The sequence below is a fragment of the Miniopterus natalensis genome, chromosome 3, assembly GCF_054644295.1.
Source record: "Miniopterus natalensis isolate mMinNat1 chromosome 3, mMinNat1.hap1, whole genome shotgun sequence".
NCBI lineage: Eukaryota > Metazoa > Chordata > Mammalia > Chiroptera > Miniopteridae > Miniopterus > Miniopterus natalensis.
The window spans coordinates 96,554,051-96,567,984 of record NC_142083.1 but is presented as its reverse complement, the minus strand read 5'-3'; the positions used below and the strand labels follow the sequence as shown (position 1 = coordinate 96,567,984).

Genomic DNA, 13,934 nt, shown 5'->3' with positions numbered 1-13,934 from the left:
CATGAAACCCACACCTGACACCTGTATGCTCATATTAACCAATGTCACCCAATACATTTAATTTTAAAAAATTTTTTAAAAAGTAATAGCAGCCCCCTTTGGAATATATGCAGGAGAGTGTAAAGACAGCATTCAGCACATTTCTACCTGGCCTTCCAGGCTTATTCGTTCACTCAGTATATGAGACACTCTACATATGTTTCTCCAACATGTAAGTTTTCAAACATGCAGAGACGTTGAAAGAATCTGTGCAGTGAGCACTCACATAGGAACTACCTGGCTTCTACAGTGACCATTTTGCTCTATCTGCATCAACACTTCGTTCGTCAGTCCACTTATTTTTGTAGTGTACTTCAAGGTAGGAGGCTGGGAGCCAGCTTCATCATTCTTCACACCAGGTCTCTTCCTCTTCTGAATCAGCTGTGGCGGCCATGAAGACCCTAAACCCAAGACTGAGGAGGCCTGAGCCCAGGCAATGTTGGTGGCCGAAGTCAGCGCAGCCCAGGGGCTGCAGGACGTGCTGAGGACCAACATGGGGCCTAAAGGCATCACGAAGATGCTTGTTCTGGTGCTGGAGACAAGCTTACTAAAGACGGCAATGTGCTGCTTCATGAAATGCAAATGCAGCACCCAACAGCCTCCTTGACAACCAAAGTGGCAACAGCCCAGGATGACATAACTGATGACGGTGCCACTTCCAGTGCCCTGGTCATTGGGGAACTGCTAAAACAGATGGGTCTCTCCGTTTCTGAAGGTCTCATCCCAGTATAATAACAGAAGGGCTGAAGCTGCAAAGGAAAAGGCACTTCAGTTTTTAGAACAGGTCAAAGGAAGCGAAGAGCTGGACAGGGAAACACTCCGATGTGGCCAGAACACCTGTGTCCTAAAGTTCATGCTGAACTCGCTGGTGTCTTAGCAGATGCTGTAGTTGACTCCATCCTGACCATTAAGACAAAAGATGAACCTATTGACCTTCATGGTTGCGATCAGGGAGCTGAAACATGAATCTGAAACTGATACAAGCTTAATCAGAGGTCTTGTTTCGGACCGTGGGGCATGGCGTCCTGATTTAAAAAAGAGTAGAGGCTGCATGCATCCTCACGTGCAACGTGTCATTAGAATATGAAAAGGACAGTGGATTCTGGCTTTTTTTTTTTTTTTACACAAGAGTACGGAAGAGAAACTAGTAAAAACTGAAAGAAAATTTATTGAAGATAGAGTTAAAAAATAATAGAACCGAAAAGGAAATCCTGTGGTAACTCAAATATAGGATTTGTTTTTATTAGTCAAAAGGGAATTGACCCGTTTTGTTTAGATGCTCTTGCGGAAGAAGGCGTGGTAGCTGTGCAGAGAGCTGGAAGGAGAAACATGGAAAGGCTGACTTGCTTGTGGTGGGGCAGCTCTAAATTCTTTTGATGGCCTGACTCAGTTGGGACACGCAGGACCTGTCTGTGCACTGGGGGAAGAGAAGTTCACGTTTTTTGAGAAATGGAACAGTCCTTGCTCTGTCCCATGATTGGCCAAAAGACCAAATAAGCACACACTCACTCAGGGGAAAGATGCAATAATGCTGCTGATGGCCGTGGAGGCGCAGGCCCGGGTCCGTGGAAGTGGCAACGGCAGCAGCCCTGACGAAATGCAAGCCCACGTGAAGGGGGCCCACCTTGGAGTTCAGGCTTTCGCTGCTGCACTGCTGCTGTTCCCAAGGCCTCGCTCAGAATCCTGGCTTTTTTGATCTTCAGGAAACACTAGTCAGACTTCAAGCAGGACGTTCAGGATCAGGGCAACTTGTGGGTGTGACTTGAACACAGGTGAGCCACTGGGATAACTACTGTGGAAAGAAGCAGCTTTGTCACCCCTGCGCTGCGATTGCCACCAGCACTCCTGGCCGATGAGATGGTGTGAGCTGGAGCGTCTTCTCTGAGAGGTCGGATTGAAGCTTCCCTTGTATCATCTGAATCATGAGACCAGAGTGATCCTAAGAAGAGGGTCGGCTATGGTGTTTTTGTCCTGGCTTCCAATTATTCTCAAAGGAATTTTCTTTTCCCATATGGAGAAAGGAGAGAACACTGGCACCTATTCAAACTCTGAAGTCTGAAATTATAACCAATATTTTTTAAATTGCTCACAGTGTATGCACATAAAGCAGACCATTTTCACCCAAAACAGGATGTTTGCTTTCGTTTCTACTTTATTAAATATTCCTTGAAAAACAAATTTTAATGGTTTAATAATGTCTTCTAATGATGTATTTTCATTTACCCCCAATAGTTCCCTATTAAGCATTTAAGTTTAAATTTTTATGCTAAAATAAATAACACTTAAGTAACTTAGGTTTTGAAAGCATCCCTGTTTCCTTAGTGTAAATTGCTGTGTGTAAAACTGTTGGGTCTTTCCATTGGACTTTTCATGCTTTTGAAGTAGCTTTGCTAAAATGCTCCCCAGGAATGTGAAGCGGGGGTGGGTAGAAAGATGGGTGAACTAGAGGCAAGGGAGTTGCATGAGCTGCAAGTATAAAATGGCAAAAATAAAAATAGAGAAGGCAGAGGTAGAAAATGGCTGAAGGCATGGGGACAGGGCCTGGTGAGAAGGAATTCTCAGGGAGGCCACATTGCACACCTCTGAGCCTTTGCTTCTGCTGAAATATCCATCCCCAAACCTCCTGTTTCACCTTCTGCCCACTTAAATCATTCTCCCCTACGTTTCCACAAATCGTTTTTATACCATTGGTGTATCTCCGCAGTCCTCGAAGGTGACATTGTGTATTTTGAGGTCTTGGCCGTTGCCTACAGTGAGTGCGCAATAAACAGGTTTCACTTGAAAAAGTAGGGGGCTGACTTGGAGACACCTCCCTCTGCACGCTTCCGCGTGCGCAATAACTAGAATCTGGTATTTCTGTGCAGTCCCTTTTTAGGTACAGTTTACATGCAGTAAAATGCACAGATTGTTATATTTTAAGTAACTGAGGTAGGCTTAGCAGTGTTTCCATATTTCACTGTTCCTATCTCTACCATATTTGCCATAACTACACATACCAGTGCTTTTACTTAATATTTTCAGTGACTAACTTTTAATATAAATTGTTATTTTAAAGGGAAACAGTGTTACTATTGAAATCATGAGTTTGAAATGCTAATTATAGCTTTTTCTCTGTGACACATTAAAATAAATACATAACTATTGGTGTTTAAAATGAACATCCCAGTACCCCCCGAGACTACCCCATCACTACTAGTGATGTTTGTGGCCCACACCCAGGGAAATACTGACATGAGGCTTAATGGAATGCGCCTTGGAGGCAGAGAAAGCTGACTGTCGGATCCCACTTCTGCCATTCCCTAGCTCTCTGATTTGGGGCAAGTCCCTTTGTCCCTCTGCACCTCAGTTTCCCAGTCTGTCAAATGAGGATAACACTGGTGCCGACACATCATAAGGTGGTTGTGGAGATGGTGTGAGATCATGGGAAAGCATAGTCAGCACTCAATAAATGTTAGTTCTGATCATGCTATGGTTTGAATCCTGCCTTTACCTTTTACCTTGTACTCTGCAGGTGGTTCTCAAACCACCAGAGGACTTGTTGAAATACAGGTGGCTGGGCCCTGCCCCAGGGTCTCTGATTGAGGGAGCGTGGGGTAGGGACCAAGAACATTTCTATCATTTACCCAGGGGCTGCTGCTGCTGCTGCTGGTCACTTTGAGAACCGCTGAATTACGTTTTTCCTTTTAAAAAAATCTTTATAAGTCTTTTTTTTTGTTTTTTTGTTTCAACAAACTTATGAGTATGTTCTTCATACCAGGAATAGTTTTGCTATGGATACAAAAATAGGTTTCATTTTGATGGGTGAATAATATTTCATCACAATAGAACTTCACAACTTTGTCATTCTATTAATGGTCATTTAACTTGTTTTCATTTATTACTATTATTAAAGGATAAACCTGTGCCTGTCCGGGTGTGGCTCAGCGGTTGAGCGTCGACCTAGATCCAGGCGATCGGGGTTCGATTCCCGGTCAGGACACATGCCCGGGGTTGTGGGCTCGATCAATGACTCTCTCATCATTGATGTTTCTGTCTCTCTCTCTCCCTCTCCTTTCCTCTCTCTGAAATCAATAATGATATATTTTTAAAAAGATAAACCCGTGTGCATTATGCATATTCTACATACAAATATTTATTTACGATAGATTCTCAAAACTGAAATTTGTAGAGATGAGCATTTTTTAGATTGTTGATGTCACCACATTGTTTTTTGAAAGGTTTTTGGTTTGTTTTACCAGTTTATATGCACCAGTTGTTTGTCACAGCACCCCACCCTTGGCACCCCACCCTGGGGACAATCATTTTGAAAGTGAGTGAAAACACATTTCATCTTGATTATTTTAAAAATTACTTTTAACAGCATTATTGAAATATACTTCAACTACAATACAATTGGTTTTCAGTATAATTCAAGATATGTGTGACCATCACCACAGTCAGAATTAGAACACCTTTATCACCTCAAAAAGAAATCTTATAACCTTTACCTACCACTCCCCTCCTCTAGAATCCCCCCACAGCCTAAGAAACCACCAGTCTACTTTCTACCTATAGATTTCCCTATTCTGGGCATTTCCTATCAATCATAATGTGTGGTCTTTTGTGACTGGCTTCTTTCACTTAGCATCATATTTTCAAGGTTCATGCATGTTGGAAATCACTTCATTTTTATGGTTGAGTATTACCACATTGCATGGATATACAATATTTTGTTTATCCATTCATCCGTTGATGGGCATTTGGGTTGCTTTCATTTATTGGCTTTTATGAGCAATGCTACTACAAATATTTGTCAAGTTTTTGTGTGGACATATGTTTTTCTTTATCTTGGATAATACCCATGAGTAGACTTGCTGGGTCATTTGGTAATTCTGTTGGATCCTTTGAGGAGCCTCCAGGCTGTTTTCCAAAGCGGCTGGACCGTTTCACATTGACCACCATGTATGAGGCTCTAATTCTCCACATCCTTGCCATACTTGCTAGTTTACTTTTTGTTTGGCTTTTTATTATCATTATAGCCATCTACTGGGTACGAAGTGGTGGCTCATTGTGGTTTTGATTCGCAGCTCCCTGGGGGCTAATCATTGTGAACATCTTTCCATGTGCTTCTTGGCCATTTCCACATCTTCTTTGGAGAAAATATCTATTCGAATCCTTTGCCCCTGTTTAAACTGGATTATTTGCCTTTTTCTTTTCAAGTTGTAAGAGTTCTTTATATCTCTAGATAAAGCTTCTTATCAGATGCATGATTTTCAAATATTTTCCCCCACTCTCTGTGTTGTTTCTTTACTTTCCTGATGATGTCATTTGATGCACAAAAGTTTTTCTTTTTTATGAAGTCCAATTTATGTATTTTTTCTTTGGTTGCTTGGGCTTTTGGAGACATAGCTAAGAAACAGTTGCCAAATCCAGGGTCATGAAGAATTACCCCTATGTTTTCTCCTAAGAGTTGCACAGTGTTGGCTCTTACATTAGGTCTTTGGTCCATTTTGAGTTATTTTTTTGCATGTGGTATGAGGTAGGAGTCTGTGCAGAAAGAGTTAACATAGGCTCAAACGCTAACCTTGTAAAAGCCTGCTTGCAAAAAATGGCCCTTGGCTGGGGTTTGGTAACTTAGATTTCTGGAGGTTTCCCACCACTAACTAATAATAGCGGCTGGCTCGCTGTGCCTAAATTGTTTGTACAAACAATGTGGTTTATGCTGAACACCTGCTTTCCTTCTGAAGGTCTGGAGTTTTGGTACTTGCCAGGCAGATGCCTACGTGACCAGCCCCAATAAGAATCCTGACACTCTCTACTGAGCTTCCCTAGTTGGCAACATTTCACACGTGTTGTTCCAACTTGCTGGGGGAATGAAGTATATCCTGTGTGACCTCACTGGGAGAGGACCCTTGGAAGCCTGTGTCTGGTTTCCCTGGACTTCATTCACCCCGTGAGCCTTTTTCTTCCTTAGCTTATTTTGCTTTGCTTCCTTTCACTGTAATAAATCATGGCCACAAGTATGACTGTGCTGAATTCTGTGAGTCTTTCTAGCAAATCATTGAAATTGGGTGTGGTCTTGCCCCCCCCCCCCCCAACACAGGGTCCAACTTCATTCTTTTGCGTGTGGATATCCAGTTGTCCCAACACCATTTGTTGAAAATATTTTCCCTATTAATTTGGTTTGGTACCTTGTTGAAAAATCAGTTGACTGTAAATGTAGGGGCATATTTCTCGACTCTCAGTTTGATTCTATGCCAGTAAAACACTGTCTTGATGACTGTACTTTTGTAGTGAGTTTTTGAAATTGGGAAGTGTGAATCCTCCAACTTTGTTCTATGTTTTCAAGATTACTTTATGAATTTTAAGATGAGCTTTTCAATTGCAAAGAAGCCAGCCAGCTGTAAATTTGATAGGGATTACATTGAGTCTGTAGATCAATTTACAGAATATTACTATGTTAATATTAACTCCTCTGATCCATGAACATGGGATGTCTTTCCATTTATTTAGGTCTTCTTTATTTGCTTTCAACATGTAGTTTTCAGAGTATACATTTTACTCTTATTTGTTAAGTTTATTTCTAAGTATTCTTTTTGGTGCTTTTGTAAATGGAATTATTTTCTTTTTTAATAATTTTTTATTTTTCAATTACAGTTCACATACAATATTATATTAGTTTCAGGTGTACAACATAGTGATTAGACATTCATAAAACATACAGTCATCACCTGATAAATCTAGTACCCATCTGACACTATACAGTTATTACAATATTATTGACTATATTCCCTATGCTATACTTTACATCCCCATGACTACTTTGTAACTACCAATTTGTACTTCTTAATCCCTTCCCCCTTTTCACCCAGCCCCTCAAGCCCCCTCCTATCTGGCAACCATCAAAATGTTCTTTGTGCCTGGCCCAGTTTTGCTCAGAGGTTAGAGCATCAGCCCGCCAACTAAAGAGTCTCGGTGTTCAATTCCCAGTCAAGGGCACAAACCTCAGTCGTAGGCTGAATCCCCAGCCCCAGTCAGGGCACATGCGGGAGACAGCCAATTGATGAGACTCACATCCATGTTTCTTTCTCTCTATATATATATGTGTGTGTGTGTGTGTGTGTATATATATATATATATAATATATATATATATATATACACACATATACATATATCCCCCTCCTTCCTCCCCTCCACTCTCTCTAAAAAAAAAAAAATCAATGGGAAAAAAATGTTCTCTGCATCTATGAGTTTGTTTCTGTTTTGTTTGTTCATTTATTTTGTTTTTTGGCTTCCACATAAAAGTGAAATCATGGTATTTGTTTTTCTCTGTCTGACTTATTTCACTCAGCATAATACCTTCTAGGTCCATCCATGTTGTTGCAGATGACAAGATTTCATTCCCTTTTGTGGCTGAGTAATATTCCATTGTATATGTGTATTTCTTCTTTATCCCTTCATCTATTGATGGACACTTAGTTTGCTTCCATATCTTGGCTGTTGTAAATAATGCTGCAATGAACATATGGATGCACTTGTCTTTTTGAATTAGTGTTTTGGATTTCTTCAGGTAAATACCCAGAAGCGGAATTGCTGGTCCTTCCTGATCCCTTGTTATAGCCTTTGTTTTAAAGTCTGTTTTGCCTGGTATAAGTATTGCTACCCTAGCTTTTTTGTTTGTTTGTTTCCCTTTTCACAAAATATCTTTTTCTATCCCTTTACTTTCAGTCTGTGTGTCTTTCCATCTGAAGTGGGTTTCTTGTAGGCAACATATGTAAGGATCTTGTTTTCTTACCCATTCACCCACCCTGTGTCTTTTGATTAGAGCACTAGTCCATTTACATTTAAAGTAATTGTTGATAAATAGGTAGTTATTGACATTTTATTATTCACATTTTCTTCTTCTTCTTAAAGAAATCCCTTTAACATTTCTCATAATAATATGGTTTGGTGGTAATAAATTTCTTTCACTTTTTCTTGCCTGAGAAGCTCTTTATCTGTCCTTTGATTCTAAATGGTATGTTTGCTGAGTAGAGTCATCTTGGTTGTAGGTCCTTGCTTTTCATCACGTTGAATATTTAATGCCAGTACCTCTGGCCTGGCAATTGTTTCCTTAATTTAATTTTGGATTGTTCATTGCAAGCTTTTAAAAATACAATTGGTTTTTGTCTGCTGATATTTTACCCTCCAACTTTGCTGAACTCATTAGTTCAAATAAGTTCTTATAGAATCCTTAGGATTTTCTATATAGAAGATTATGTCCTCTGCAAACCTTTCTAATCTGGATGCCTTTTATTTCACTTTATTGCCTCACTGCCCTGCCTAGAACTTCCAGTCCGACGTTGAATAGAAGTGACAAGAGTGGGCATCCTTGTGTTGTCACTGATCTTAGGGGAAAGCCTTCAGTCTTCCATCATTAGGTGTGGTATTAGCTGGGGGGCTTTCATAGATGTCCTTTATCCTATTGAGGAAGTTCCCTTCCGATCCAGGTTTGTTAGGTGTTTTTATCATGAAGGGGTTTTGGATATTGTCAGATTATTTTTGTGGGTTTTTTTGCATCTATTGAGATGATTGTGTGGTTTTTGTTCTTTATTCCATTGATATGATGTATTACATTAATTCATTTTCATATTTAAGCCTACTTTGGATTCCTAATAAGTCCCAGTTGATCATAGTCTATAGACTAGATTTTCTCGTGTTTTGTTGAGGATTTTTGTGTCTATACTCATAAGAGATATTGGTGTGTAGTTTTCTTGGGTTGTTTTTGTCTGGTTTTGGTATCAGGGTAATATGGCCCTTATAAAACAAGTTGGGGAGTATGCTCTCTCCTAGTTTTTGGAAGAGTTTGTGAAGAACTGGTATAAATTCTTCTCTAACTAGTTGTAGAATTAACCAGTGAAACCATCTGGATCAGACCTTTTCTCTGTGGGGAGTTTTGCTGCATGTGGTTTTTAAGCACTTGAAATAACTGAAAAATGGAACTTCTAATTTTATTTAATATTAGTTAAGTTAAATATGATAAACCACAGGTGGCTATTGTTTACTGTATTGGACAGAACAAATCTTAAAGAGTGTTCTCATTGAGGTGGCACTGCCCCACTATGGTCATTTTGGAAATCCAAGGAGGTTTCGAATCTCAGTGTGAACGGTGGCAGTGCCCTTGGAGGGTGAGGACCAGGCCGTCCTGCCATATGCATTATCCTATATGAAAATTAACTTTCCTACACTGAGTGGCTTTTCAGTCTTCCCCCCAGACATCTAACAATATGGGCCAAGAACCTAACTTCATTTTAGGTGTGAGTCCAAAGTGTATCTTGCTTGGTTTTAATACAGGGTATACCAAAAAAATAAATACTTACACTTGGAATAATTATAAAGGCAGTGTTTACTAAAATACACTTCATTTTCATTTAACAGCTACCAGCTGTTAAAGTGTGTATACATTTTTTGGGACACCCTATGTATATACATTTTCCAGGAATTCAACTGTGATGTGCGCTGAAGGAGCACTGTGTTTGGTCCGTTGGGATCTTGACCAAGAGCTGTTCACTATCTGTGGAAAATCCCCTCGCTGAGGGCTGCATCCATAGCAAGCCCCGTGGTTTTCTGGCTGCGTCGTAACTGCCTCATTCACTGTGATTCTGAGTAACCTGCTGCCCCCTTACCCACAGGGGAGACTTCCAAGGCCCACCACTGGGTACCTGAAACTGTGGGTAGCACTGAACCCTGAAAATCGGATGTCTTTTCCTTTGCACACATACCTGTGATTGATGCATAAATTGGGCCCAGGAAGAGATTAATAATGAAATAAAGCAATTGTAACAATATAGTGTAATAATAGTTATGTGAATGTGGTAATTATAACAATATAGTGTAATAACAGTTACGTGAATGTGGTCTCTCTCAAAAAATCTTACTATACTATCCCCACCTTTTCACTCACAGGACGCACTGTGCGGGTCTCTGTCATATCCGACTGTCAGGGTTACTGCTCTTGCGCCTTGGGGCCACGATTAAGTAAAATAAGGATCACGGACACCGCGGTACTGTGACACTGCCACTGCCCACCTGATAACCAAGACAGCTCCCAAGCGGCCAGCAGGCGGGACACGCTGCGCAAGGCCCGAGGCGGCCCCGCGGGGTGGAGGGCTGGCGTGAGGTCTCACCATGCTGCGCAGACGTGGCGCACACCTGAAAGTTTAGGAAGGGTTTATTTCTGGAATTTTATATTTAATATCCTTGGAGCAGGGTTGACCTCAGGTAACTGAAATCACAGAAAGTTACACCATGGAGAAGAGGAGACTATTGTATATAAAAATGCTGAGTATATGTACAGGCTGGGGCAAGAGTAGGTTCACAGCTGTGAGTATGTGAAAGCTTATTCTTGCATTGTTATTTATTAATTATTGCATTATTTTCCATATGAACAACTGTGAACCTACTTTTGCCCCCCAGCATATACTTACCTATTTCAAAATGTTGTCTATAAAGAAAAAATTTTAATATTTTTTCATATTATAATTGTCTTCTCATAAATCCAAACCATGTCATTAGGTAGGTGCAAATCTCTGGCTTCTTTGTATCTTCTAGGGAAAGCATGTCTTAGCGTTTACATAGTTAAATACATCTTTTTCAGTTTTAAAAATTCCTTTTTCATCTTTATAAAGACTTAGAGCTTGGCAGTATTTGCTGAAGCTGAATACATACTTACTCTATGGCCCATCTCTCTCACCCAAGAGGGTAAATATCCCTGTCCACAAAAGACTTGTAAAAAGGAATGTTCCCATTCATAAAGGCTCCAGACTAGAAAGGCCCCAAGTCAAAAGGAGAGTTAATACACTGGCACAGCCACACAATTGAACACTATTCTGCAATCAAAAAAGCAACCACAAGTACATGTAACAACACACATGACTCCCAAGCTTCTGAAACAAGCCAGACACAAAGAAAAGATGAGCCTTATAATTCTATTTATATGAAGCTCGAGAACAGGTAAAACAGCCCTGGCTGGTGTGGCTCCATTGGTTGGACAAGAAAAGGCAGCCGGTTTGATTCCCGGTCAGGGCACATGCCCGGGTCGCGGGCTCAACTCCTGGTGGGGATTGTGCAGGAGGCAGCCCATCAATGTTTCTCTCTCGCATTGATGTTTCTCTCTCTCCCTTCCTCTCTCTCGCAAAAAAAAAAAAAAATCAATAAAAACATATTCAAGAAAAAAACAGTTAAGTACTTAGCTGTGTGTATTGTTGTCTCTCAATAATAATAAGAGAACACATTATTGAAAGGGCACTATGTGAAATGCATTGAGGGAGAGACTAAGATATATGGAAGATACTATAGCCCTGTCTTCGTGGAGCAATTTGGGAAAATAAAAGACGCACAAAATAAAAGTGTGTGTCAGAAGTTATATTATCTATGACTTTCATAAAGTGTTTCAAGATAATTTGCTTTTAAAATGAGGCATTGGGTCGTCCAAAACTGAGACCTCAGTAGCTAGAGATAAGTAAGAGAGCATGGTACCTAGGATTTAGTCCCAGAGAGGAGTCCTAATGCTATCCCCTCTCTTCCCCCGTGCTCCATCATTCTCTGCCTTCTCTCAGTCCACTCCCTTCCCACTATTATGATGCATCCTGCTACGGTCAACATTAGAAAATAAAACAATACATCCAGGAAAATCTTTTGTGGCCTCTAAATTAGAGGACCTAGTTTCAGGGCCTCACTCTGTCACGAGCTCAGCCATCACCTGCCCTTTAAGAGTCTTGGTTTCCTCATCTGTAAAATGAGGTTAGTAATAGCTGCTTTTCCTGCCTACCTAAAGTTTGTCATGAGTTTCAAATGCCTTTATGCATTTGAAATTGCTGTTGAAATGCCAGTAATGACTAGCACCGTGCTGCTTGTTGGTTGCTTTATTACAGGCACTTGCAGAGAAGCAACCTGCTCTGGGAAATGTGCCTCCCACAGGAACCGGAGACACCAGACTGATCAAAGCTCCTCCAGGGTGTGCTTCCTGCTCTGGGACCGTTAAGGACCCCATCAAAATCTAGGCCTTAACTAATCTAGGCCTTAAATTCACCCATTAAAAACACCCATGTTCTGCTTGGCTCCAGTTACGCAGCCTAGGTATGCTTATAAAAAAAGAAATTCTCAGGTTCTTTGCTGCCCTCATTCCCATCCATCCTACTCACAAGACCAAGTAGTGGCTGTTCAAAAATTGTTAGGATATAGCTCTGAAAGAGCAAAGCTCTCAATGATTTACAGAGCTGTAAAATAATGTTTGGGTTGGAATACAGGCTAGCATTGTCAACTTGGGCAAATCACTTGACCTCCTAGGATATCAACATCGTTTTCTCTAAAGTTGGGACAATCATACCTGCCTTACCGGACTGTTGTAAAGATTTTATTTCATTTTATTTTATTTTATTTGATTGATTGATTGATTGATTGATTGATTGATTTTAGAGAGAGAGAGAGAAGGGAGAGGGAGAGAGAGACATCAATTTTGGTGTTCCACTTATTTATGCATTCATTGGTTGATTCCTGCATGTGCCCTGACTGGCACTGGTTACATAGGTGTGCTTGCTTTGTTACAACTCATCAAGCTGTGTACTTCTGATATGTCACTCATCTGTGTTACATTTTAATAAAAAGTTTACTAAAAAAGCCCCCTTTCTGTTAAATTCAGAATTTTCATAATGACTTAGTAAAGGGTTAGTAAAAAATAAAGAGTTTGATATGATTTTCCTTTTGCAAATGATTAGGGTCTTGAGAGTAACGGGAAACCACTCTAAAATCAGTAGCTTTACTTTAGTATGAATTTGCATATCTTTATATTTAGTGATGATGATCTTTGTCTCACTCAGCCTGCTTTACCCTTTACTTCTGGCTCCCTTGGTGATTTCAGTGTATTCCATTTCTGTTTTGGGAGGTGAAGAGGTTGTTTCAGAATCAAGAGGATCTGTAGGGTGAGAGAGAGGGAGGAAAGGAGAGAAAGAAAGCTGGAGAGGAGAAAGAGAGAGGGAGGAATGAGAGCAGGGTTTACAGGCCAGGATGTGTGGAAAGGCCCTGCCATATTCCAGCCCCAATATACCAGCCACTGAATGTGTCCTGAGCTTTCCTGCCCCCGGGATTCTGTTCATACTGTTTTCTCAACTTAAAGTGGCCCCCTTCTTTCCCCTCGACCTGCCAATTCCCACTTTTCCTTCAGGGGAGCATTGCGCCTCCAATGCTAATCACAGGCCCAGACATGCAGCAAATGCTGAATGAATGAAACTGCCTTAAAAAATGTGAAGCAGTCCCTGTGCGGCTGAAACCCCTGCGGATGGCTTCTCCAACCCACCTGGATTTAAATCCACAGGCCTGCAAGGACCTGTATGACCTAGTATTGTCTACTTCTATATCATTAATAGCACTTTGATTTCTAGAACCTGGCCCAGCTCCTTTCTGCCTGAGGGTCTTCGCACCTGCGGGGGCCCTTCCCTAGGAGAGGAGTTGGGGATGTTCTTTCCCCAAATGGCTTTCTGTGTGGCTCCCTCCTTGCTGTCATTTGGATCTCAGCTGGAATGTCACCCTTTCTGAGAGGCCCTGACCTTCGTGATCAAAAGAATCTTCCCGTCTAACCAATCACTTTAACCGGTCACTTTAACATCTTTGCGGTGCTTGGTACAATCTGAAATTATCTATTTATTTACTTGTTAATTGATGCCAGTCCACTATAATATGAATTCCTTGTGAAATTAGGGACCTTTTCTGCTTTGTTCCCTGCTGTGTCCAGCGCCTAAGACACTGCTGGTTCATAACAAGTGCTCAGTAAACAAGCATTTGTGGAATATTGAATGAATACCAGCCAGTTATTTACCACATGCTTATGTTGTACAAGGCAGTGTCCTAAACCTTCACATATACCAAGTCCTTTAATCC

At 40.8% G+C, this 13,934-nt stretch overlaps 1 pseudogene; it reads left to right on the top strand.

Moving 5' to 3' along the window:
- Positions 1-16: 16 nt before the first annotated feature.
- Positions 17-2,329, top strand: LOC107541007 (T-complex protein 1 subunit zeta pseudogene; annotated as a pseudogene).
- Positions 2,330-13,934: the final 11,605 nt, after the last annotated feature.